Genomic DNA, 27984 nt, shown 5'->3' with positions numbered 1-27984 from the left:
GCCCCAACAAGTGCTTTTATATGTTTTAACGGTGTTTCACATGATTTTAGATGGCATGGCCCACCTGATTCCGTATACGGCTGATTTTTGGGATATCCCATAATTTAGAGGGTACCCATCAAATGCACAGTGTTGATGGTCGACACGCATCACGGTGGGGCCCACACAGCTCGACCTCACGGGAGCTAATCTGATGTGGAGCGCATGGTACCTTTTCCTACACACACACACATATATATATATAGATATATATATATATACACACACACACACATATGCATTTGGGTTGAAAGTTGTTTGGCTTAAATCACGCCACCATATCCATTTTGGCACGCCTGTGCATTCACACACGTGACAGAAAACAAACGGAAGAAAGAGTGCCAACACTTTGTTTTTAGAACCATGCGCTGCAATGTACTTAAAATGACATTTTTTAGAAAAATGAACGGCGAGGATATAGAATAGATACATCAAGGTGGGCCCCACGGTAAGGGCCATAGCATTTTGGGTGTAACCGCTCCCGAATTTTACGTATGTACCGTGTTGGCCCCACAGGGCTTCGGTATGTAAAACAGGCGAGGATTTGTGTGTTATGTTCCCACTGCCTGCGCATCAAGCATCGTTCTCTACCAGAGCATCAAATTACTCCGCGAAATACATATCGTTGGAGAGGAAGAGGCTGAAAGCCAGGATCTGAGCAAGAATAGAAAATGGAGAAGCTGAAATCTCTGGTTCCCATCCATCTGAAGCAGACAATCTCCAGTGCAACTCCGGACGATCTCCCTCGCACGTGCTCCTCACTCCTCAATTTCTTCCAAGCACACCCCACTGTCAGTTCACACATCACTGTTAGCCACCCCCACTAGGGAATCGATACCAAGACCTCCGTGTTGAAACTAGGTATCTTTCACCTCTCGTCACCTCATTTCCACCAGGTAATTCAAAATCCCTCCTCCTTTCCATTCTCCAGTCTTCCAAAATTGCTTTCTTTTCCCTTCATTTAGTTTTTGTTTGACCTTTTCCTTTTTTCTCATCTTCTTAGATTGTCGGAGAAGTAACGGACAGAGAGATGGGGCTGCGTCGTAAGAACGCAGTGTATGCTTTGGATTGGAAGCGGAAAGGGAATGAATGCTTTACGAGTGGCGATTTCATCCATGCTTTGAGATTCTACAGTCAGATATGCGATTTTTTTAAATATTCTTATATGGGATTATTTTAATTTTTATTTTATTTTATTTTTTCAAATTGTGATTTTATTTTTATTTTTATTTTTGTTTTTGGAAAGAAAAGCAATTTATTAGGCAGTGCCAAAGACAGAGAAGAAACAAAACGAAATGGAATTTTTTTTTTTTTTTTAAAAAAAGGAAAAAATAAATAAAGAAAGAGACAGAAAAAGGAAAAAGTAAAATAAAATACAACAAAACCAGCCCACAATTAACGAATTACCAAGCAAAAATCACAAAATCACACCAGTCAAATGATTGTAACCATCCAGTCAATACTAAAAAAATATTGCCAGAAAATGGACGATAAAGATTGTTTATGAAAATAATAGGTCCAATCAAGAATTCCCAACTTCTACTTTGAGGGACAACAGTTGATTGCTTACGGTTGTAAACAACCCCTTTTGATTATATGCTTCTAAACGTATCATCCATGGATTAGAAAACCCAAGGCTACAAGAAAGAAGGCCAAGTTTCAGATCCATGCCATCCATCAGTTTTGCCTGCTCATTTTAGGGCTAGGGCCCAAAAATGAAGCAAATCCAAATCTTAGGAATGGTGATTAAATGGCCAACAATAAAATTTCTTGTGGGCCACGAAAGTTTTGGATGGCAAATAAACATTATGGTGGGCACCATGAAAATTTTAATGGTGGACATTCAATCATTATTGTTTCCTATGGTGTGGCTCACCTGATATTTGGATCTACTTCATGTTTGGGCCCAAGCCCTAAAATGAACTGTCAAAACTGATGAGTGATGTTGATATACCAAAAAATATATTAAGGTGGGCCCATTGTCACGACCTCATCAAATCGGCCTATTCCAACAAAAGAAAAAAACAAAGGAAAAAGAAGAAGAAAAAAAAAGGCTCAACTTACTCATATGCATGTATATTTTGTGTATTGTTTGCTGGTCCATTGGGCTTTTGAAGATCGTGCATCATGTTTTGGGTGTGACCGTCAACCATATTTACATCCATAGTCGGGCCTGGAATTGGATTTGTTCATTTTATTTTATTTTTTTAAGAAGTCTGTCTAGGTCCTTTCCATGGTCCATTCGTGACTTCCATCAGTAAGGTGACAATGGGAGAGTTGTATCAGGCCATTTAGAATTGGGCCCAAGCCCAGCCCTTTATAATTCAGGCTTGACTGACCTATTTTTTAGATAAATGGGCTTGGCCTTAGCCTCCAGAGGGCATCAATTGAATATGATGCAAACTTAGGTCCATGATCAATTTATTAGCTGTGCCTGATTTTTAGGTCTAAGCCTGACCCCCTTGCCTAATAATAGGCGTGCATGAAAACGCGTAGACCAGCCCAATCCATTGCCAAGCTCAGTCATTGATCTAAGATTTGAGCCTATGCTTGAATTTATGGCCCTTCGATAAATGAGTCAGCCTTCCTTAACCCATCTCAAACGTACCTCATTGATGTTCCTAGTTTCTACTCCCTTTTTTTTTTTTTTTTTTACTTTCCTTTTCTTTCCTATATATTCTTTTTTCTTTCTTTCTTTCTTTCTTTTCTCTCACTGTATTCAATTTCTTAATTTTCTGTGATATTTGTTATGATTCCTTGTTTGGAGGCATACAAGCATTACGTTTCTCTCCGATGATTCCTTGTTTAGAATGAGTACATTAGAGTAAGAAGTTAAGCACCCTATGTCTATGATCATTTCGTCAAACCAAAGAAAATCTCTAGGTCTCGAATGGGGTGTATGCTCCATGATTGCCTCATCACGGAGCCTAGTCGATTAACAAATAAATGATCATCTCACAACAGCCTTACCCATGGAGTTAAGATCCAAGCAATGAATGAATAGTTGTGGATAGTTGTTCCTGCGACGGTCTTTCTACAAAGTAAGGATTCAAAAGAGTGAATAGGCTGTCACTCCAGCTTTCCTGCAACAAAGTGATGTGGCCAACTTTCCCACGAAACTCATTTGTGCATGATAACAAACGGACCATTGTTTCCCAACAAATTCTTCATACGATGAGCTGACCATTAAAGATATATTCGCCATCAGCCGTTTTGTCATGAAATCCCATTTTGTGTGGTGAACAGATAGTCGCCACAATAACTATCTAGCTACGAAATCCCGTTTAAAGTTTTTGTTCTCTCTCCACCCAATGGAAGGTCTCTATCCAAGGTGGCCCTGCATGATGGGCAATGGACGTTGAAGATGGGCTCCACATGATGGGCAGTGAACATTGAAGGTGGGCTCCACATGGATGATCCTAAAAAGGTGGGCCCACATAATGGATGTTCCACATTAAAGGTTGTCTCCTAATGATAAATTACTCACATCCAAAGTGAGCCAGCATGCTAGACTGCCCACTTTGAGGGTAAGGCCCACATGATGGATGGTCCACATTAAAGTGGAGTATCTTTATATTGTTGGGCTGACTATATCACTTGCACGCCTGACCAGGCCGGAGAGAAATTACTTAGATCATGGGCTGGGCTGGAGTATAGTATGTTGATATGGGCTGGATGTTTCACCCAAGCCCACTCTATTTACCAGACCAACGAAAACGGACGCGGATTTCCTGCGAAAGCCTTTCGCAGGAAGTTCCTGCGCTGGGAACCCAGGTGGGGCCCATTGTGATGTTTTTGAGAAATTATTCCTGTTCATCTGTTTTTCTATTTCATTTTAGGACATTATGCCAAAAATGAACCGTATCCAATGCTCAAGTGGGCCGAAAACGTGATAATTGAATGTACACAGTTGAAATATTTGTGGGGCCACGCAAGTTTTGAATCATGCTAATATTTTTGTTTTCAGTTCATCGCAGTTGTTATGGCGTTATTAACGGTATAGATGACATATAAACATCACTGTCAAACCCTGGGAGGTTTCAATAGTAGGAATTTCCCTAACCATCTTTTACTTTATTACGGCCCACTTGAGCATTCGATACGGTTTCTTTTTGACATCATGTCCTAAAATGAAATAATAAAAAAAATGGATGGACAGGGATGATTTCTCGAAAACATCACAGTAGGCCCCACCTGAGTTCCCAGCGTAGTAACCTCATGCTAAAGGCTTTCGCAGGAAATCCGCGTCCATCGAAAACTAATGAATCATTCCAAGTTGAATGGCCTGGCCACTCATCGAGCAGGCTCCAACGCGAGTGTTGTTCAGCCCTACAATCCAAGAACATCAGACGGATAGGAAAATGTAACGAGCAGTTCATTCAGAGCCGTGGCACATCCCTATTTTCTAGCTGAAACGCATCTACGAGGGAACCTAGCTGTTGACTTCTATATCTTTCATATGCATTTCTCATCATGGTAATGATAATCTCTAAATAAAAAAACCAAAAAAAAAAAAAAAAACACTCGTAGGCATACTGCAACTCAGTAGGCTTTATGGCACTGAGTAAACACTATTGGGCCCACCGTGAATATGTGGTATATCCACACCGTCCATCCATTTTCCAGCTCATTTTAGGGTTGATCCCAAATTTGAAGTATATCCAGAGCTCAAGTGGACCATAACGCAGGAAACTGATTTCCACCGTTGAAATCTTCCTAAGGCCCACAGTGATATTTATTTGTCATCCAACCTGTTCATAAGATCACACAGACATAGATGAAGGGAAAAAGATAAATATCAGCTTGATTCAAAACTTCTGTGGACCACAAGAATTTTTCAATTGGTAGACATTCAAGTCAAACTGCTTCCTGTGGTATGGTTCACATGAGCTTTAGATATGCTTTATTTTTGAGCTGAAGCCCTAAAACTATCTATTAAAATGGATGGACAGTGGATAAAATACATAAATAATGGTGACCCCACAGAGTTTATAACTCAGTAGGCTAAGAGTTACTCAGTATGCAATCTGCTTCCCCCAGGTTTTAAGTTACAATGCTATTCGCTTCAGCTGGTCACTTCTAATCGAATGAATCAATTCACACCATCCGATCCCACACACTGCTCAAGTGAAACTAGGAAACCCGTTCAATCGGATCCTTGGATTACAGTCCCACCATGGATAGCCTACGGATCCTATGCATCGATGGCAATTTGAGTTTCAATACAACTAGACTTGTCACACATTGTGTAAGTGGAGCCCATGCTTGAGTAAACCAAGCCACTGGTACCTATGGTCCCACCCCCGATAGCCCATGCACCTAACGAATCAAAAGAACAACACATTAACATTTAGTTTGATGAGTGTTAAGCCAACTGACCCAACTAGGAAAAAGTCATGTAATCATGTCGTGATTGGCCCAAGTGCCTGACTTGAGCCCATTTCCAACTTTTACATGCCCAAAATAGCCGTAGCACAAGTGCGCTTAAAATATTCCACCTAAAGAAAATTAATTAAATTAATTGAAAACACAAAATTTGGAGGCTTCATTTTCTTTAACTGTGGAGAAAGATATTGGAAAAAACATAAGGGCCCGTTTGGCCGGTCGGATTGGAAGGTATTGGAGAGTATTGGAAGGGATTGGAAGTTAAATCCCGGGATTGGCCGGGCGTGCCAAACAAAGTTGGTGATCTGATCCAATCCCACGGGTCTTGAGACAATCCGCTGACAACAGCATCATTACCTTTAAATCCCATCCAATCCACCTTAATCCATACAAATTTGCCAAAGATGTGTTTGGTTCGAGGGATTTGAAGGGATAGGAAGGTTTAATCCTGGGATTGGCCGGGCGTACCAAACAGACTAGATATTGCAATCCACGGTAGTAGCAATCCCATGTATCTCAGGACAATCCACTGACAACACCATCATTACCTAGAAATCCATGCCATCCACCCTAATACCATTCAACCCCTTTCAATCCACCCGACCAAACGGGCCCTAAGAGTCATCTCTCCGTCTTAAGTCTACGTTATCATAGACTCGATCGACTTGGAATTATAAGCCGTTTCATGTTCCACTTGGACTTTCATCCACTACAAAGACTAACATAAGAATAGGACATGCAATGAAAGAGATGCAAATTGGGATTTTTCTTTCTCGGTGACTGTATTTTTATGCTTCTTGAAAAGGGATGAATGGCGTGGATAAACAAATACATTACGGTAGGCCCCACACCGATCTATCCGTCCTTAGCTATATACGGACGAGGTTACAACGCGATCCGTTTCCGATTTATATACTTGGATCCCATGTGTATAAATCAAACCAATTGTAGTGTATACAATTCTCTCCTGTATCTGCATGATATTATATTACTCCGACGTGGCTTCAATCCACAACCGAGGACGGTAGATCCCCGACTATGGGCCACGTTGATGTATTTGTATAATTAATATCCACACCGTCCATTTATTTTTCCAGATCATTAATAAAATGAACCGGCCAAAAATTCAGCAGATTCAAATGTCAAGCAGAGCGCACCCCAGGAAATAGTGGTGATTGAACGCACACCATTAAAAACTTCTTAAAGGCTACCGAAATGTTTATTTACCATCGAGCATGTTGATAAGGTCATACATGACTGGATGAAGGGACCGCACCAATATCAGCTTGATCCAAAACTTTCGTAGCCTCAGAGAAGTTTTTAATGGTGATTCCTCAATCAATACAATTTCCTGTGGTGTGGTCCACCTGAGAATTTTTATCTTATGCGCTCTTGGGCTACGGATGAATGGCGTTGATATAAGACACATACATTAAGACCGGCCACAAAGGAATCCTAACTCTTTGGAAGATTACCTAAACCTCTCTTTTTTAAGGACCAAAATGCCCCCACTTTCATGTACAGGTGTCTCTATTAGATCTCACTTCTTATGTAGCGGTGGTGACTCCATATGTGACCGTTAATCTACGTGCCTTCATTGTTTTCAAGTTTTTCATGGAGGCGGATTGCGTGTCACCCAACACCACCGACATTCATGTGGAGCGACGGAAGTTTCGGGTAAACTGATATTTGTGTTTTTCCTTCAGGTCTGGTCAGTGTCACCTTATGAATATGTGGATGACTAATAAACATTGGTGTGGACCCTTAGAAGGGTACGGCGAAATGATAGACCGTGTGGATTAAACACATCCACCACGCTGGACTCGCGTCTCCGACCAACGCCGAGGTCGGTGGTCTCAGGCTAACCGCCTGCCAGTCTAAACTCGATTACTGGTAGATTATGGCTTCCGTGGATCTCAGATCATGGGTCCACCTTTTATAACTATGTCATTCATCTGTTTCTTCAGATCATTTTACAATAGGATCTCAAAAATATTGAAAATCCAAATCTCGAGTGGACCACACCACAGGAAACAGTGGTGATTGAATGACCACCATTAAGAACTTCTTGGGTCCACCGGAATATTTATATTCTGTCTAACGAGTTGGTAAGGTTACAAAGACGTGGATGAAAGGACCATACAAATATTAGCTTGATCTAAAACTTTTGTGACCCCTGGAAAGTTTTTAATGGTAAATAACCACTGTTTCTTATATGTTTTTAGGCTAAATACCCTAAAATAATCCCCCTATACATGGACGGCGTAGGTATGAGAAACATACATCACAGGTATGCGGACACATGATGGACAAGTGGAATTCTTAAGGTAGGGATTGGTCAAGGTAGGCAGAACTTAATCCAATGATCACGTATAGATCTATTGAAAATTAATTTTAAATAAAATAATTATGTCGACTCATGTATTAAAAAAGTTTAGGAAAATGAAAAGATAACTTTATATTAATGAGGATATAAAAAGAATTATAGAAAAATGTATACTCCTAATTAATATTTTACTTATTTTAATAAATAGGTTGTTTACAAGTATAGGTGAAAGTAGAGTAGAAAAGAGAGAGTGTAAGATTAGTATTTGCTGTGAAAGTGGTGACAAATATATATGAATAAAGTTTAAAAGTTATCTTTTGATGAAAGGTCCCTTCTAATGAAGGAGCTCTATATAGTTAAGGCCATGCATCTCCAATTTTAATTTTATTTTTAAAATTTTACTTTGCTGTACATGCTTTAGTTATCAATTTTTAATTAACAAATTGGTATTAAAGCTAAAAATTATAATTGCATAAAAGATAATGATTTCTTAAAAAGAAATTGTGATTTATGGGACGAATATTGGAAGTAGATTCATTGAATGGGTGATATCGAAATCCCATGGTTGGATCCAAAGAGTAAACCAAGTGGTCAGTGATTTACATGTGATTCAAAATTTATAATGGGGGCAAATCAAGAAATTAATTGAGAGATGAACCCAATCAAAGATGTGTTGTTCACTGTATTGGTTGTAGGTACAGGAAAATGTATGTAGATGATTAATTTTATCTTTACACAGAGACAGTACGGCTGTATGGGTCGGGCTGGCAAAATGGACTTCTAGGCCTAGTCCACCTCATGATGGGCTTGGGCTTGGGCTTAGGATATAGCTGTCCAAAAGCCTGTCAGCGTGTACTGGCCCTCAAGAAATTTTTGACGGTGAGGGTTCAACTAACACTGTTTCTTGTGATGTTGTCCACGCGAGATTTGCTCATACATAAAATAATATGGAAAAAATGGATAGACGGCGTCAATGAAACACATACGTCATGGTAGGCCCATACAGCACCAACCACTAGCCCGCGTCTCCACAGCTTCCGTGCAGAAAACAGGTGTTCCCTGAGTATTCCCGTCTCCTTTCCGAGTGACTGTGCATCAAGCATCGTTCTCTACCGGAGTATCAAATAGCTCCGTCCAATAGCTTCATATCGTTCGACACAGAGATAGAGAGGCTGAAAGCAAGGGTCTGAGCGAGGAAGAAAATGGAAAAGCTGAAGGCTCTGTTTTCCCATCCATCCGAAGCAGATTATCTCCATTGCAACTCCGGACGATTTCCCTCGTTCTCCTCACTTGTCGACTTATTCCTTTCTTCACCTCATTTCCACCAGGTAATTCAAAATCCTTCCGTCCTTACATTCTCCAATCTTCCAAAACTGCCCCCGTTCCCCTCCATTTATTACTTGTTTTTGCCATTCTCCTTTTCCCTCATCTTCTTAGATTGTCTGAGAAGCAACGTGCCGAGAGATGGGGCTGTGGATTGTCGTAAGACTGCAATGTCTGCTTTGGATTGAAAGTGGAAAGGGAACAATTGCTTTTCGAGCGGATGTTTCATCAATGCTTTTGGATTCTACACTCAGGTATGTGATTTTTTATTATTTTTAAAATTTTTTTGTATGGGATTATTTTTATTTTATTTTATTTTTTTAAAATTGTGAGTTTCATTTGGAATTTATTACTGCTGAAATAGCAGGGAAACACTGATATCTATGCATATCCTGATTGAATTGTACATACCCATTTACCATTTTTCGTATTCAAATTGTTCATTTTGTGGTTTTGAGTAATGACCCAATATAGTTCCTTCCGGCCAAATTGGTAGATGTGTTGAATTTCCAATCCTTAGAAAAGGTGGGCCACACTATGATGATCAACTGGTATGAAAATTGGGCCTATTGAGTGCACTGAATCATACCATCAGCTCTCCATTGTTTTTGACTCCTGCATTGGTATATCTGCTTGATTTTCAAACCAGTTTACCATCATGGTGTGGACAGATTGGGTATTCTACACACATGTGACAGGTTGGTATACACCAATGGTGGAAAGAATTGCGGCCGCGTATATGCAAGGTATTAAACAATGGTCAAGTAACTGCTCATTACTTAACGGTAAGGGTGGGAACCATTATGCATAATGAGCCATAACGCCCGATACAGAAAAATAAAAATAAAAATGGGCCATAATGATGTTACTGGGCAGATACAGTGTTTAATTTTTTAAATAGCTGTAATGGTCCTTACAGCCACTATCATAACAGTTAATAGCTATAATGGTCGTTACGGCCAGTATCATAATGGTAAAATTACAGTGGCTGTTACTTACGGCCACCATTACCATTATTAAATTCCATGCATGTGTGATCATTTCCCTTAACCAGGGTGGGTGTGAATGGCAGCTCCACATTTTTATTTTTTATTTTTTATTTTTTTGGAAGCCAGAATAGTGGCTCCAAGTACCTCTCCAAATAAATTAATAAAATAAAATAAAAAAGCTCGACTTACTCAACTAACATGGCCTATGTTTGGTCCATTGGGCTTCCAAGGCTCGTGCATCATATTCACGGCTCTACCATGAACTTAACTTCCATCCATATTCGGGCCTGGAATTGAATTTGTTTATTTTTCAATGTAGCCTGTCTAGGTCCTCTCCGTGGTCCATTCATGAGTTCCATCGGTGAGGTGACAATGGAAGAATTGAGCCTAAGCCCGGCCCTTTATAATTCAGGTTTGACTGACCTATTTTTAGATCAATGGGCCTTGGCCTAGCCTCTAGACCAACCTCAATTGAATTGAATATGATGTAAACCTGGGATAACGATCAACTTATTAGCTGTTCCTGATGTTTACGCCCAAACCTGACCTGCTTGCCTAACAATGGGCATGCATGAAATCACATGGGCCAGCCTGATCCACTGCCAAGCTCAGTCATTGAGGTGAGTGAGACTGAGCTTGAATTTATAGCCCCTCAAATAAATCGGCCAGCCTACCTCAGGCACATTGATGTTTGTCCCACTCTCTCTCTCTCTCTCCCTCTATTCAGTTTCTTAATTTTATGTGATATTTGTTATGAGTTCTTGTTTGGGGACATACAGGCATAGAGTTTCTCTCTGATGAATGCTGATGACATGGACAAGGCCTTTCTGGTGACAATCTTTGTAAACCAAGCTAAAAAAAAAAAAACTTTGAAGTTGTCGTCTGCATTGGTTTCAAGTTCAATCTTAAGTTGCCGAAATGAAAGAATAGAAAAGGCCCTTAGATTGTAAGGATGTTCTGATGTTAATTGTGTTGAGTTTGAACTAGCTTAATTGTGGGAGATAATGTTGTTAACAATACATGTGTCAAAATCCAAACCGTCGAAACAATGAACTGTAGATAGGCACCTCCCATGTAAACTAATCAAATGGGGTTTTTTCTCTACCTTGCGCGACCATAATGGACGGCTAGGATCTTCCAACGAAGGAATGATTCTTAAACTTGTACTAATGAGATAGGTCCCCTTTCATTAAATTTTATATATATATATATATATATATATATATATATATATATATATATATATATATATATATATATATATATATATAATGCATCGAGAAAAGATGGGACAACGACCACTCATTCACCCGACCTCATCTTGTCCTGCGCGTACACCCAGGGTTTCATACATGTGGGGCCCATTGATCTGTGCTCCAAACCGTTGTTCCAATAATCAATACTACACATCTCCCAGCCAAATATTTGATATACCTTTCTGCACAGTCCAGGCCACAGATCAATGGCTAGGATCTTCCAATACGAGGGGCACATGAGATCAAAGGTGCAGATCACCCAATAACATAACCGACGTGTACTGGATCCTATGCCTCAGCAAATTGTTCCTGTCCTGAGGCTCAGGCCCAAATGTGCCTCTTTAATGCAACCAAGGTTACATGACTTGAACTAAAAGGGGACCACTAACATTGTCATTGAAAAGCTTGTGAAAGTTATAGTAAACCAGCGTACAAGGTTAGCTAGCACCACGCGCACCTGTTCAGGTGCCCACATTTACAAGCAGCACACGTGCCAGCCAGGAAAATGTGTGAGCTATCTGACCGATTAAAAGGTGGGCCCTGCACTGAAGATGATCAAACTATAGAAAAATATTCTGGCCGTGAGCAATTCTATACGAAAACAAGGGACAGTTTAGAAAAAGTTTCCAATCATCCACATTCAATGCAGATATGTGGCCCACCTAATGAGTGAACCTACTTGATTTTCCCAAATGGTCATCTTAACGGTGGGATCCTCTTTCCTCACAGATCAGATGCAAATTTAAAGGTGCATGTGAGGCTACCAAACCAACAAGCGGCCCACAAAAAATACTAGCATGTTATCTTCTCTTTGCCCATTAACTCCTATTTTTCATGCATGCCCAAAAAGAAGCCAGGAGCCAAATTATCAAAGGGCCACCTACTCCAGCCTCATCTCTTCTTTCTATTGATGATGAGATGAGCATGACATTGAAATTAGAATCATTCCAACCTTTTAAGCTATTTGGATAAGCAAGAAACCAATTAGGGGTTGTAGGTGTTAATGGGCTCACATGAGCTTGTGTAATGTAGAGCTTGAAAAAGCCCACACAGTATTGTGCATGAGGTTACAGGTATGTGTGGGACGCGCAAGCCGAATATCAAGTGGGCTCAAGAGCGTTGATGGTGCAGCCCAAATCGGGCCGGTTACAAAAAACAACGGGTGATTTGGAAAGAAGTTGCCAATGGTCCAGATTATTTAACACATGCTGGTTTTCCTGATTAATGGACTGGCCTGATTTTTGGAACGGGCCTCTGCACACAGCCAGGCACATCAATCCCCCGGCTTGAATTAGAGGGTTGTGTTGAGTTAGAAAATCTCCATTTAAATTCACATTGGTTGCACACCACATGGGCCACATCTATGTTAAGGGCTGAAATTGTACGGATCTCATGACATCGGCTCCTAAAACAGGACTCTTGCGTGCATGCTAACTGCCGGTGGCGAAATTAACATTACAAGGCTTCGTCCTGGACTAAAAAGGCCGGTTTGACCCATGTTCCAACAACCCAAGAGTGATGGGTGGCTGCTGAGGCCTTAGATGATTTGAACATGGATCACGGAGTTGACCGAGAGACATTGACATCGACAGATACACGAATATGAGATTTGACATTTGAAGAAGGGTTCGACAAAGAGAAAAAGTCACCGGTAGTCTTTAAAGTATCAATGACAAGCGCCTCAGCAATTTCTTAGTTTAACGGATTTGAGGTTTTCTTGAAATTAAAATATTATTTTAATTAATAAATTATTTTAAAATTTAAATAGATGTGTACATAGAGTTCTCCTCCCCTTGCGGATTATAATGCAAGAGAGACTCATGCGCACCACATAGGCCAAATGGGGTGAGCCCCACCGTGACTGCTGCTGACATCCACTGACCATCAGACATGCCATATCATTTCAGAGCCAGGGTCCAAAACTCAGGCGGATTTGCGATTGAGAAGGGCTATCCCAAGGGTTAGAGGGAATGCTCACTCTTGATTTCATCAAGGCCTGCCTGGAAGTGGCGCTTTTTTTTTTCTTTTTTTTTTTATGCCCCTTCATCCTGTGCAAATTAAGAGGCTGAGGTCCATATTTCACATACACAACACAGCAGGCCTCCTACAGAATCAAGAGTAGACGACCTCCTCTCTAACCGTTTCCCTTGGTGTGGCCAATGAAATCAAGAGTCAGCCTCTTTTGAGCCCTGGACCTATGGTTGGCTCAGATGTCAGCAATGAATCATGGTGAAGCCCATAACTCTCATGTGCACCAATCCTCATGCGATCATTTCTGAGTATACAATGAATTATTTAAAATTTTAAATAACTTTTACATTAAAATTCACTCCATGAAATATTGCAATTTTGGCTGCATTTGGTTGCACCAAATATACTGATATTTTGCACAAATTAGACTGCTTAATCATGAAATATGATGATATTTCAAGATATTTAGCGCAACTATGGGTGTACATCGAGTCGAACTGAGTCGAGTTGGCCTCAGCTCGACTCGGCTCGGCCACTGGTTGACCTCAGCTCGAACTCAGCTCGGCTCGGCTCAGTCCTCGAGCCTGACTGGCCAGCTCGGCTCGGTTCGGTTAGCAGCTCGGGCCAAGCTCGAGCTGAGTTCGCCATGGAGGCATTTCCACAAACACGTAGACTGCACCTTCAAAATTCCTCTGTATGTGAAATAGAAGCAATGCAATGGTTTTCCAAGTATTTATTTTATCAAACAACTTCTAAGCAACATAAAAACCAAGAAAAAAAAAAAATTGATATTTGTTTCATGTACATACCTTCCTTCCCACCGGCCACACTTTGTTGAGTCATTTTATCAAACACTTGGTGAGCAACATCAATGGCAAAGTAACCAAGTCACCGAACTAGTTCGATCTGAGTTCGAGTCAAGCTGGGGCCTGCTCGAACTTGGCTCAAACTCATTTTCGAGCTCAAAAAATCAGCTCGACTCGGCTCGAACTCAACTTCAAATCAAGCTTTTTTGAGTCGAGTCGAGCAAGCTAACCGAGCTAGCTCGGTTTGTGTACACTCCTAGGTGCAACCAAACCCAGCCTTTAATGCAAAATTTATTTAGAAATTTACAGATTTTGAAATACTGAACATAATAATGTGATAATATCTTTTGTTCAATTTCCAGCAAAAATGTCTGAGGATTTTTATATTAATATGAGGAATATTTGTCACATGAGTATTGGGATATTTGCTACCGCATGTGAGAAAGAATATGAAAGAAAGTTTTAGACGTTTACTCATGTTAGGCGCCGTTTAAGAGCTTATTATTTCTACCCAGTTTTAGACGTTTACTCATGTTAGGCGCCGTTTAAGAGCTTATTATTTCTACCCCTACATTGAAAATTAGCTCTTAGCTCTTTTGAAAACAGAGAAAAAAAAAAGAGTTATTTGGGCGGCCGTGTTTTTCAACCACCGTGCACACGTGCCAGTGCATCACATGTTCAGGATCCCAACCGTCCATCAATCTTGTCATGAGAGTAGCGTGATGTGAATCATGTTCATCCAATCTCCAGGATAAATCTCTACCGTTGGTGGAGTCAGAACGAGTTTGAAATGGTTTTTCATTTCATCCAAATAAATAACCGTTGAAAGGTTGTGGCAGTGGTAAATACCACTCAAACAAGGATTGATGGTGAAACATTTTACCATAACTAAACTAAACAAGGATTGATGGTCAAACATTGATGTATATAAGACAAATCATTGCACTTTTTCATGATATTACTATGGAATCTCCGATTAAAATTAAGATATCAAATTATCTTGGTAATGATTTGAAATTGAAATAATGCAAAATTGCCATCATTACATTTTTACAAGGAATAAGTCAAACAATGTAAAATTATTATCATTGCAGTTAAATATAGTCAATGTCAAGATACAAGTAAAGTAATTTGTAATCATGTCCCATTTCTTTTACATTACTATTGTAATTGGTGAAACAAACAAGCCCTTAAATGTAAATATGGATTTTTGTTTGCAAAATAAGCACGACTCCTAAAAATTGAATCCATTTTTCAACAATGTTGATGGAAATGCATCTTCGATCATCGCATCCAAACAAGCTCTTAGGCCACAACATACCCAATACCTCAATTACAAGGCCTAATGACTAACAAGATGATGAGGTTTAGATGTCATGCAGTGGGTAGCAATCTGCTAATGGCCCCAAATCTACAAAGCTTTGACTGGTTGACATGGCAATGGACACGGAAGTACTAAATAGTGGGCCGCCTTGTGTATGAGTCATTATGAAAAAGGCGTATCGATTGCGGTTTTACACCTATCACATCCATCACCTGATTTCGGAAGGTCATCGTTCAGAGATGGGCCATATTTATAGATTGAATGGATAAAAGGACACCGAATTGCAGCAATTTTGAAATGGGCCCACTTCCCTTTTGTCACATCACTGATTCATTTGAATAAAAAAAAATTCAGCAATCTAGTGAGTTATGCGTCAGTCACCATTTATAATACCCGAAGTGTGTTAGATGCCCTTCAGGCCGTTGGGATCGCCAAACTGCTTCATCGACTGAAACAAATAGCAATACAGTTTTGAGGCAGAAATAGGTGGAAAATGGAGATCCAAATGAGGTTTCCGTTGCCACATTGCTGCATGTGCCCAACAGAATGAAATACCAAACATCCTCTATAATCCCAATTCAGGAGATATAGAAAGCAAGCCGTTAATCTCGCTGACTGATCCTAAACATGCATAAAGATAAGATGGACCCAAGATTAGACAAGTATAGAAAGATAATTAGCTTAAGAATAATGCATAAAAGATAACTGAATGCTTCATGAAATTATCCAAAAAGAGATGAATATAGATCCCATCAGCGATCAAAGGTACATGCTAGAATAAAACAAGAACTGCATGTTTCTTCCTACAGCTACAAAACCTCTCTTGGAAGGAAGTCTGTGTTGCTTACATCTAATCTGTATGATTCATGTTGACATCCCTTTTGAAAATGATGAGCGGTTTTATAACAGGCAGACGCCCACTGTTCATTTCTAGTAGATGTAAGGCAATATCCTCTCCATGGAACAAGCTTGCAGTATTCTTTCCAGTCTTCTTTGTACTTCTGTGCACACCGAGCTTCATCTCTTCTCTCTCTCCATATCAGCAGAATAAGAAGATACAATGGGTAAAAGTATGGAACTATAGAACTGCAAGAAGGGTAAAGATGTTGAGTAATGATTGCCCTTCTACGTTGTTCTATATGATAAGAACTATAGGTATGGCAAGTATTTTTATTTTTATTTTACACGCACTCACACCACAGTGAGATTTCACCACAATGGGTACTCGAACCCATGACCTCCTGTTGAAACTCTTGTGAGTCTACCACAAGGGCATGAGCAAGGACCCTATAGGCAAGCCAAGCATGCTTGGGTCTTCAGTTCGGGTGAGTGGGGCTCATCAGTTTTTGTTTTCGACAAGTGAGGCCTGCCATGTATGGCTGCAACTTGGGTTCAGGTCAACCTGAACATGATTAACCCAAGATCAGTTCGGGTTGGGTCAGGTTGTCAAGGTCCTTGGGTTGTCCAGGTTGAGCAAACTCGGATCGGGTTAGGTCATGTGGAGAATAATCACATGTATCTGGGTCGGGTTGGGATGATTTGGGTCAAGTTGAGTTGAGCATGGAGGAATTCGGGTTGAGTTTGGATTGGAGTTCCATTTGGGTTGGGTTGTGGGTTGGACCTCTTGAGGTTGGGTTGGCTCAGGTTGAACTTCAACCCAATGCAACCTGCCCAAGTTGCATCCCTACCGCCACGGTCTTTGGCCTTTATTTGTGGAAAGTAATGTTTCCGTAAGATTGAAGCAATAGAATCTTATAATCTGGGATCTTTTCAGGGAATCCCCCATCCATGGTGAGGCCCATCAGATCAATGGTCTTGACCCATGAACCACGGGGAAAACTTGAGTGATGTTGAGTGCCTCAGTTTCTGAGGCTCATTAACCTATATTCCTCATAGAGCCAATAGAAACCAGTTTGAGAAATTACCTGGCTCCACAAGGTAAGCTCAATGATAGTGCCAGCAACAAGTCCCCAAGGTAATCGCAGTGCCTAGCAACTCCCCTGCAATAAAGTGAACGAATTTTACAACGAATCATGAGTGATGAAAAGTCATAACCTGAGTCTCTCACCAAAGGAATCATGAGTGATGAAAGTCATAACCTGAGTCTCTCACCAAAGAAATCATGAGTGATGAATAGTCATAACTTGAGTCTCTCACCAAAGGGATTCGTAGCTTACATTGAAAGATGTGCATACGTGTGCCAACCTTGAAGATGCCCTAGCCCAAAAAGTCAGGTCGGTGCACTCATCACATAGTGTTGTCATGTGCGATCGCATATGCATATATCCATATGTATGCGATCATGGCACATATGTGAAAATATGCGATCGCATATGTCATGTATGCAATCGCATATTGGCCATGGCACATTAAATTTTTTATTTTTATTTTTTCAAAAAAAAACGCCTATAAAAAGGCTTCCAAACCTCCTCCATTTACAATATTCTCACCCCAAAACTCTCTCTCTCTCTCTCTCTCTCTCTCTCTCTCTCTCTCACATTTCCTACTTCCCAGTAGTCTTAATCTCTCCGTCTCTCTCCTACATTCCCTCTCTCTCTTGGAAGTTGGACGGTCAAGATTCAAGCACTTTCAAGTTTTAAGGAAGATAGTTTGTTGATTTTCTACGATAATAAATAAATAGCTTGTTGATTTTGTTGCTACTATAGAGAATGCTAGTGTATTGTGTATGTGGTTAGTGGCCCTTTTAGTCCCTTTTTAGTGTAAGTGCATGTGCACACTTCCTTCTTCTCCTGCGGTGTACTATATGCTTTATTATAATAAAACATTATGTGTTAGGGCGAGCAAGCCTAACACAACATCTCTCCCAAACTCTCCTCCTTCTCTCTCAATATTCTCCTCTTTTCTTCACATTATTATCATCAAATCATTCTCTACTTTGTATCAAAGCGTAGATCTAAACATTCCGCATCCAACAAATTGAGAGGCGACACGTCACCTTGCTGACGTCAGCGTTGTACGGACATATGGACTCCGTTTGAGCTAAAAGCTTAGGGGTTTGATAGATCTTGATTTTAGAAGATTTGTCATGATTTTTTTAGACTTTTTTGGACCTCCTTTCATGGTATTTTGAGTGAAATAGAAAAATTCAAAAATCGGGCTCATCTTCCGTTTTTCTTCTATTTACCTCAAATCGGTAAGCTTTTTTTTTATTGTTTCTTTGCTCAAGATGAACCGAAATCTTCCTCCCAAGCTACCCATGAAGGATTTTTTACTTAAGATCAATGTTTGAGAGGTTTTTAACCTCAAACGGACGTGCGGCTGGGCCGTTTTTCACTCAGTTGGGCCTTTTTTTTTACTGACTTTCATGGTATTTTGGATGATTGATATTTGTTTGAGGTTTATCTCTTATCCTCCTTCTCTTCACACTGAGTATGTCACAGTCGCAGATGGAACCTAAACTCTCATCTCTGGGATTGGTTTCATACCTCTTTCTTTTTCCTTGTCTTTGTCCTCAGTCTTGCATGTGCCTGGTTTTCCATTAAACTTATTGTCTGTTAGCTCTCTTACTAAATCACTAAATTGTTTCATTACCTTCTTCCCTTATTGTTTGTTTCAGGACCTACAGACGAAGAGAGTGAATGGTGGGGGCATGAGCAAGGAGGCGTTTATCTTCTCGATGATACACCCGTTGCCGCTTCTAGTACCCTTTCTCTGGATCGAGAGTCCATGAATCAGTGACATTGCCGCTTAGGCCACCCATCCATAGCTAGATTGAGAATTTCGTTTCCCTCCTTATCTGTCACTAAACCGTTATGCTGTGATATTTATGAATTGTCTATACATCATCGTGCTACGTTTCCTCCTATCTCTTTTGGGAGGAAATCTCAACCTTTTCTTCTGGTTCACTCGGGATGTCTGGGGACCAGCTCCAGTTACCTCCACTTTTGGATTTAGATATTTTGTTACCTTTATTGATGATTATTCACACATGACTTAGATTTATCTTTTGAAATCTAAAAGTGAAGTATTTGAAGCATTTAAAGTCTTTTATCATGAAGTGTGCACTCAATTTTAATGTTCTATCAAAACCCTCCATTCTTGCAGGAACGTGGTATTTTGTCTAGGACGTCGTGTGCTCGCACACCTCAACAAAATGATATTGCAAAACGAAAGAATCATTATCTTCTTGAAGTTACTTGCACCCTTCTGCTTGGTATGCATCTACCTAAACATTTTTGGGGTGATGCTCTTCAAACTACTACTTTTCTTATCAATCGTATACCTTCACGTATCCTGTCTTACAAATCTTCATTTACTATATTGTATCCTCGTGATAATCCATTTCCTTTACCACCTAAAGTTTTGGTTGTACCTGCTTTGTTCAAATTTTGGATGTAAGTAATGATAAACTTAACCCCGGGACAATTAAATGTGTCTTTCTAGGGTATACTCGGAGTCAGAAAGGGTATAAATGTTTTGACCCATTGACTCGTAAAAAATGTCTCTGCCGATGTAACCTTCTTTGAGGATATTTCTTTTTTCTCAACTCCAGGCCGATCCCTCTGTGATCCTCTTGCAAGTCAGGGGGAGTATGACTCTTATCCTCTTTCCACTAGTGATCATGGGAAAACTCCTCTCCCCTCCATTCAGCATCCTGTTGATGATTTGGGTGAGCCTAAGCCTCTGCGGGTGTATCATCGTCGAGATAAATCTTCACACGCTCAGCCATCCACCCTTCCACTCACTTTGGATGTTGGCTCAGGTGACTCTCTTACCTCGAGTTTAGATCTTCCCATTGCCTTGCGCAAAAGGTCACGATCTTGTACTCAACACCCCATTAGTAATTTCATTTCATATAATCATCTTTCACCGTCTTTTCAGTCGTTTGCAGCTTCCCCTTCATTACAGACTATTCCTCAATCTCTCTCTCACATGCTCTTCAAAGTCCTGACTGGACGAAGGCGATCATAGAAGAAATGTCTGCTCCTGAGAAGAATCATACTTGGGACCTTGTGCCACTTCCTTTAGGCCATAAACCTGTTGGCTGTCGATGGGTTTATACGATCAAGTTTTTTTCCAGACGACTCCATTGATCGCTATAAAGCCCGTCTTGTTGTTAAGGGTTACACACAGACTCATGGTGTGGATTACTTCGAGACATTCTCTCCGGTGGCTAAGCTTAATTCAATTCGTGTTGTGATCTCCTTGGGCGTTAATTTATTATGGCCCTTATTTCAACTTGATGTTAAGAATGCATTTCTCCATGGGGACCTTGCAGAGGAAGTTTACATGCGTCAACCTCCTAGCTTTGTTGCTTCTCACAACCCTACACTTGTATGCCGGTTGAAGAAGGCTCTTTATGGACTCAAACAATCCCTACATGCGTGGTTCAAAAAATTTAGTCAGGCTCTCTTGGAGTTCGGCTTTGTTCGCAGTCATGACGATCATTCTCTCTTTATATATCGTTGATCGACAGGCATCATGGTTCTCATTGTCTATGTGGATGATATTGTTCTGTCCGGTAGTAATTTTGCTGGAATGAGGGAGGTCAAAGATTTTTTGAAGACCAAGTTTGAGATCAAGGATCTTGGTCCTCTTCGCTAATTCCTCGGAATTGAAGTTGGTCGCTTATCATCTAGATTGGTCTTGTTACAACGAAAATATGCGCTCGATCTTCTCATGGAGACCGGCATATTAGGGTGCAAGCCCGCTACCACCCCCATGGATACTTTGCAGAAGCTTCGACCAGATGATGGTGCTCTCCTTTCTGATCTCGGGATGTATCGACGACTTGTAGGCTGGCTTATTTACCTGACTATTACTCGTCCAGATTTCTCATTTGCAGTGGGCGTTGTTAGCCAATTCATGCAAGCTCCCCGTACTTCCTATCTCACGACTGTTTACCACATACTTTGGTATCTAAAATCAACCCCGGGTCTTGGCCTTCGCTTTCAGTCACATGGTCATCTTCATCTTTCTGGCTATTCCGATGTTGATTGTGCAGGTATTACTTTTGATCGCCGCTCTACATCCAGCTTTTGTACCTTCCTAGGTGGCAATCTTAAACCATGGAAGAGCAAAAAGCAGCCAGTTGTTGCCCGATCCTCGGCTGGAGCAGAATATCGTGCTATGGCTCATGCAACGTGTGAACTCATGTGGCTTCGCAACCTTCTTGAAGAACTTAGCTATCCTCCTTCGGATCCTGTTCCTCTTCACTGTGACAACCAAGCGGTCATCCATATTGCTCGTAACACGGTTTTTCACGAGCGAACCAAGCATATTGAGGTCGACTATCACTTTATTCGGGAGAAAGTAGCTTCTAAGGAAATCGTCACTCCTTTTGTTCGATCCGGGGATCAACTTGCTAATGTTCTTACAAAGTCCTTGAGTCCAGATGCTCTTCATCGTGTTCATGCCAAGTTGGGCATGATCAACATCTATGCTCCAACTTGAGGGGGAGTATAGAGAATGCTAGTGTATTGTGTATGTGGTTAGTGGCCCTTTTAGTCTCTTTTAGTAGTGTATTGTGTATGTGGTTAGTGGCCCTTTTAGTCTCTTTTAGTAGTTTATTGTGTATGTGGTTAGTGGCCCTTTTAGTCCCTTTTAGTGCAAGTGCATGTGCACACTTCCCTCTTCTCCTGCTGTGTACTATATGCTTTATTATAATAAAACATTATGTGTTAGGGCAAGCAAGCCTAACACAACATCTCTCCCAAACTCTCCTCCTCTCTCAATATTCTCCTCTTTTCTTCACATTATTATCATCAAATCATTCTCTACTGCTGCTACTTAATTGTTAACTATATTGTTGAATATTGATGACTTTATGTTTAGTTCATTGTTTAATTGATTTGATTTCTCTCAAATATATTTTAAATATGTAAAATTAGTTATCTATTAACTTAGGAAAGTTCCCCTTAGTTTCTTATTTTTTTTATCAATTTTTTTTTAAACTTTTCCCTATTTTTTATTTTTTTTTAAATTTAAGAAAAAATATATGCGGTCACATATGCGCATAGGCATATGCGATCGTCCATGATCCCATATGCAATTTGACAACATTGATCACATGTACGAAAGATATGGATAGTCAAAAGAATCAACCAACAAGTCCATATACAAGGTACATGTGCCCCACATGTGCAAAAGAAAGGAGTTGTCACAAGAATAGTCCAATGGGTCCACATTCAGTGTATGTGAATGGTTCGCATCTAGATGCGAACCAACCGATTCTTGGGCCAAGGATCTCATGAGCAGCTTGGATTTCACAGAAGGCTGCATGAGTCCTGCTCTTATCTCTCCCAAATATCTTGTGTTGGTGTATTAACCTGTGTTGCTACATTCTATGCTTAAAGTGAAAATATATTTTATTCTTACTTCATTCTATTTAACTATTTGGATGAGTTGGCATTGTCTGTGTGTGTGTGTGGGTGCATGCGTGCGTTGGCATGCATGTGTGTCAAAAGGTAAGCCGGTTGAGTTTTTTCATATAGCTTAATCTGAAGAATCATGCCTTTGATCTTTCCATAGGACAGGACAATCCTCTCTCTTTCTTTTTTTTTCTCATGAATTATGAAATTTTGTTAGGGGGCAAGATCTGCAGGTCAAAACCGTCTCTGTTTCCATAGGAGTCAGGCCTCTTCCTCCCGCCCCCCCCATTTTTTCCTTTTTTGATGAATTATGAAAAAGAACAGCAGGCCAAAAGCAGACTTCCACGTCAGCAGTATGATGTTATATCATCTCTCATCATGTCATATCTGAGAAGAAATCTGAGAGATGAGGAAATTGTTTATCTTATCAGAGCCTCGTACAAGTTCTTGAGGTTGTTCCATTCCTAGAGAAAGTAGGGATGGTAGGATCTGGATTTAAGACACTGGGAGAATTCCCAGTCAAAATCTATCTACACTCGGCTTGACACGTGATTGTTTGCAAAGTAGAAGGATAATTAATATGAACTGTTCCATTCTGTGACCAAGGGACACAACAGAGTCTGTGATTGTGCATGCCTTTTGCTTATTTGGTGTCGATGAGTACCCTTAGCTTGCTTGGCATGGCTGACTCAATGTCAAGTTCTATCATGATACTCCCCGAAAGCTTGGAGGTTCAGTTTCAGGCTCCCTTGAGATCAGATTCTCTAGAATCTTTGCATTCCAAATTTATTGTAGTATTTATTAAGAGAAAGCAGATCTTTCTGCAATAAGCTGGAAGAATCAGATGGTTGGTTGAGATGGAGAATAATGTATTGGACCTTGATCTTCGGGAAGCTGTAGGATTCAAGACCAATAATCTAAAAAAAGGCGCTAGAGAGGGTGGTGGAACAAAGTTTGGAGAACTTTGAGCTTCAATGGTAGATCAATTGGTATTCCCATCCATGCCAGTGCAGGATATTATTAGAGATAAGATGGACATTGTTGACTGTTTGAACAGCATTACGAGCAGAAATTGGTGTTGCTGATTCAAATTAATTCAAGATTAGAACCCTGTAGCTAGGGGTCAGATATCACTCACAATTTCCAGGTCATCTCATTGAGGCCATCCGCGGGCTTTCCTTGGAGACTTGCAGATTGAACCAAAGAGATCTGAGAAACATGGAGCTTTTCCAGCTATTTTTTCTCATTCACTTGTGGAAGGCAATATGAAATCTGATAGGGAAGGGCTCTTTAGACCCTAACTTTGGGATTGTTCCCTTGTAGTTGTTCTTTTCCTTTCTAAAAACAAAGCTTCATCTACCAACTAATGAGCATACGTGTCTATAGGCCAGAAAGATATATACACATCTTACCAGATGTTGTGAATGTTTATTCTTCATGAGCAAGAGAGTGCCACAACAAAATGTTCAGGTTTTATTTTTGTATTCTTTTTCTCATTTTCTTTTGAACATGTGAAAGTAAGCTTCATTAAAGGCATGCATTCAAGGAAGTAAAGATCCATTAATAAAGAGAGATGCAAAAGAAAAAAGAAAAAAAAACTCTTAAAAGCTGACACAGCATATACAACATTCAAAACCAATACAAGCAACACCAAAACTTGCATGCATGTCAAACTTGAAATTTTGTTTAACAAATGCTGGCTTTCCTTGTGTTTGGAATGCAAGCATGAACTGGTAGATAAATTACTAACAATCACCAGCATCAGTTGGAAGTAGAGGTGGGCATCGAGTCAAATCGGACCGGATTAGGTCCAACTCGACTCGATTCGGTTTTTGCAAGTACCTGACCCGAACTCGATCCGATTCGGGACTGAGTCTAGTAGGGCTGACTCGATCCGACCCGATTCCTTGCTGACCTGACCTGAACTGAGTCCGACTCGATCAAGGAAACCGAGTGGATCGAGTCGAGTCTATCCGATCGATTCGGACTGGGCTGTGTCAAGCCGAGCCGGAGACTCTGGTGCTAGGAAGGAAACAAGAGGGAAATCGGGAGTGAAAGAGGGAGAAGGAGATGAGGGAAATCGGGAGAGAAAGAGGGAGAGAAAGAGGGAGAGAAAGGATGAGATAAAAGGACGGAAGGAGAGCAAGTTGGCTCGGGCTGCGGTGCCGCACCACACCAGGCCGTCCGCCGAACCCAAGTCAGCAACCCAAACTCTCCTTTCACACCAGGTAGGACCTCAAAACCAGGTCAGGCCTTGTTCGTTGGTCGTGCTTCAACCAGCAAGATGGGAAGGCTAGTATGGTTGCAGTTGTTTCACGCCACAAAGGTTCATCTGGCGGCGCTGGCTCTGGTAGGGTTAGGGTTTGGGTAGAAGAAGGGTAAAGGTTTTTTTTTTTTTTTTTTTTTTAAAAAAGAACTAAAATCCGACTTTATACTACCCGATTCCGGTCCAGATCGGATCGGATCCGACCGGATCAGATCAGATCGAGTTGCTACATGACTCGAACTCAACTCGGTTTGGCGTTGGATCCGAGTGGGTCTACTCGATCCAACCTAACCCTAGCTTTCGTTTCGGGTCGGATCGGATCCGACCGGTTCGGTCGAGTCGGGTCGGATCCTACCCACCTCTAGTTGGAAGTAGGGACTGGCCCCAAAGCTGGACTTGCTTATTTCCCGGTGCTTAGATTCTCAATATGGACTCCTCCATGCCATTGAAACTTAACAGAGACAGAACTTGGAGATCTAGTATGCCTACTGAACCTTCTACAGAGTCATTCTCCTTCTAGTTCAGAGAGGGATTCTTGGGCCTGTGAACAGGAAAGATCTGGTAGTTTCTACGGGGTGGTTCGCAACTTTAGGTCAAGAGCACTGAAGGCGCCAAAAGAATTCATTTGGTCATATGGGCGCCACACAGGTTTATTGCACTAGCATAGCTAGTAGGGATTAGGGTTCTCATGGTGGACGATGGGCAAAAGAGGAATATGAACACACCTAATATGTGTAGCATGTGCATGTGGAATGCAAAGTTTATCAATCCCCTTTTCATGCATTGTGTTTCCACTAGAGCACTTTCTTTGATCTCTTTAACTGCAGATGGGTAACGCCAAGAGTTGATTGGACTTGAAAGGGAAGAAAGTTGTGTAAGTTAACTCTACTAGCGGGTGTATGGTGTATTTGGAGGGAGTGAAACAACAGAAAACTTCGCAACCGGAATTGGTTACCAGACAAGGTGTTCAGAAGGACAAAGCTGGATCTTATGGCCTGGCCTCTTCTTTTGAGGAGTTTGCTAATTGTTCTTTAGATTCTTCGGTGTTTTGGTCATTTGTTGTGTAATACTCATGTAGACTTCTCAATTATGCTTTCTTAATAAAATTCCTTACCTTTAGGGGGGGTTGGCGAAGTTCAGTTAGGACTTAGGAGTAGAGTGAACATCTTGTCAGTCACTCAAGAATGGCTTGTCAAGATAGAATAGAAGGAATGTCCTTCATTGGTGCAAGGTGCTTAAAGAAAGATCCTTGGATCATGGATATAAAGGATAAATATTATTTCGAATAGTTGATGAAGAGTAAAAAGAATCTTTCTTTTTTATGAATAGCAATTTATTCAAAAGAAAGTAAAAGAAAATGGCAACAAACCCTAATCAGGTGCCCTCGACAAAACAAGCAGAGAACGAAAAAGGGAAAACAAAGCCATATGCCCAAGCGGCTATTGGGGCTGATTTAAAAAAAAAAAAAAAAATGAAAAAGAAGAATACAACACCTCACCTCAAAACTTCAAAGACCCGCACCGCCAGAGACCTATCCTCACAATCCCCTCTTTGGCTAAGGAATCAACCACATTGTTTGTTGCACAAGGCACATGGGAAAGAATATCTGCATGTCAGCACATAGCTCCCTGATTTCCCCTCTTCGCGTAGATGAACCATCACATTGTCGCCCACCTCAAACACCTTCGGATGAAGATGTTTGTCAGCCAGCTCCTTGTATTTGTCATTGGAAGCTTGCAACTTGGCATGAACATCAGCGTGAATGCCCATAATTCGGTCCGCCATATGTTCTGCAGCAATGCTTATGCCTGGGAGCTTGGGCAAAGGAGCCAAAAGAGTATGTCGAGCCATTTGTCCATACACAACTTCAAACAGGGTCTTGCTAGTGGAATGGTTCAGCATGTTATTGAACAAGAATTCTGCCTAAGCCAAGGCCAAATCCCACTACTTCGGTTTATCTCCATAAATACACCGAATGAGGTTTCCGAGCATACGATTCACAACTTCAGTTTGCCCATCGATTTTCGGATGATACGCACTGCTAAACTTAAGTTAGGTGGCAACTTATTGTACATCCCGGTTGGAAATCTTTCTTCGCGCAAATGAACGATCACATTGTCGCCCATCTCGAACACCTTCGAATGCCAATGTTTGTCAATCGGCTCCTTGTATTTGTCATTGGAAGCTTGCAACTTGGCATGAACATTAGCGTGAATGCCCATAATTTGGTCCGTCATATGTTCTACAGCAACGGTCATGACTTGGAGCTTGGGCAAAGGAACCAAATCAAGAGTATGAAGGGGCACTCGTCCGTACACAACTTCAAACGGGGACTTGCCAGTGGAACGGTTCAGCATGTTATTGAATGTGAATTCTGCCTGAGCCAAGGCTAAATCCCACTGCTTCGATTTGTCTCCAGAAATACACCGAATGAGGTTTCTAAGGGTATGGTTCACCACTTCAGTTTGCCCATCAGTCTGCGAATGATACACACTACTAAATTGAAGTTGGATCTCAAATCGCTTCAATAAAGTCCTCCAAAAGTGGTGAGGAACTTCATATCACAATCGGATGTGATGGATTTAGGAACACCATGTAGCCGCTAGTGTTTGAAATATCGGTATAGCGCTATGTATCGTATCCTTGGGATACAGATACGTATCGGTTATCGCATGAGATATATCATTTGTATCAGGTAATTTATCATACTCTTTGGGAAACATTGGGAAAATAGTTGAATTTTCCAATCAAATTCAGGGATTGCTAAAAAAGACCTTAATACACTTTTAAATAATAAGATCTCAAAAAAGAAGTGCACATAATAGGTTTCTATGCGCTGTCTAACTTCACTAATGCAACTATATTCATATTGAATGCATAACATTTAGAGTGTATGAATGATCATCAAACACCTTAAATACTTCGAAATTTGTCTAAATTGATAGCTGGTTGAAGGGAATTTCGAAAT

The 27984-nt window shown here is 40.8% G+C and overlaps 1 long non-coding RNA gene and 1 pseudogene across 2 annotated transcripts; one reads left to right on the top strand and one right to left on the bottom strand.

The window, feature by feature from the left end:
* Positions 1-8645: 8645 nt before the first annotated feature.
* On the top strand, positions 8646-10455 carry LOC131224704 (uncharacterized). Of its 2 annotated transcripts, none has more exons than XR_009161153.1 (3): positions 8646-9078; positions 9188-9327; positions 9745-9919. It is a non-coding gene; the product is annotated as an uncharacterized LOC131224704 (long non-coding RNA). The 2 variants fall into 2 exon arrangements; XR_009161152.1 differs by lacking the exon at positions 9745-9919 and adding an exon at positions 10382-10455 and having other exon boundaries at positions 8647-9078.
* A 5625-nt stretch (positions 10456-16080) lies between these two features.
* Positions 16081-27984, bottom strand: part of LOC131225066 (delta(14)-sterol reductase-like) — a 53028-nt pseudogene continuing 41124 nt past the window's right edge.

Source organism: Magnolia sinica, chromosome 14 (genome assembly GCF_029962835.1).
Source record: "Magnolia sinica isolate HGM2019 chromosome 14, MsV1, whole genome shotgun sequence".
NCBI lineage: Eukaryota > Viridiplantae > Streptophyta > Magnoliopsida > Magnoliales > Magnoliaceae > Magnolia > Magnolia sinica.
The sequence above is the reverse complement of the archived record's forward strand: the minus strand, read 5'-3'. Positions and strand labels throughout refer to the sequence as shown.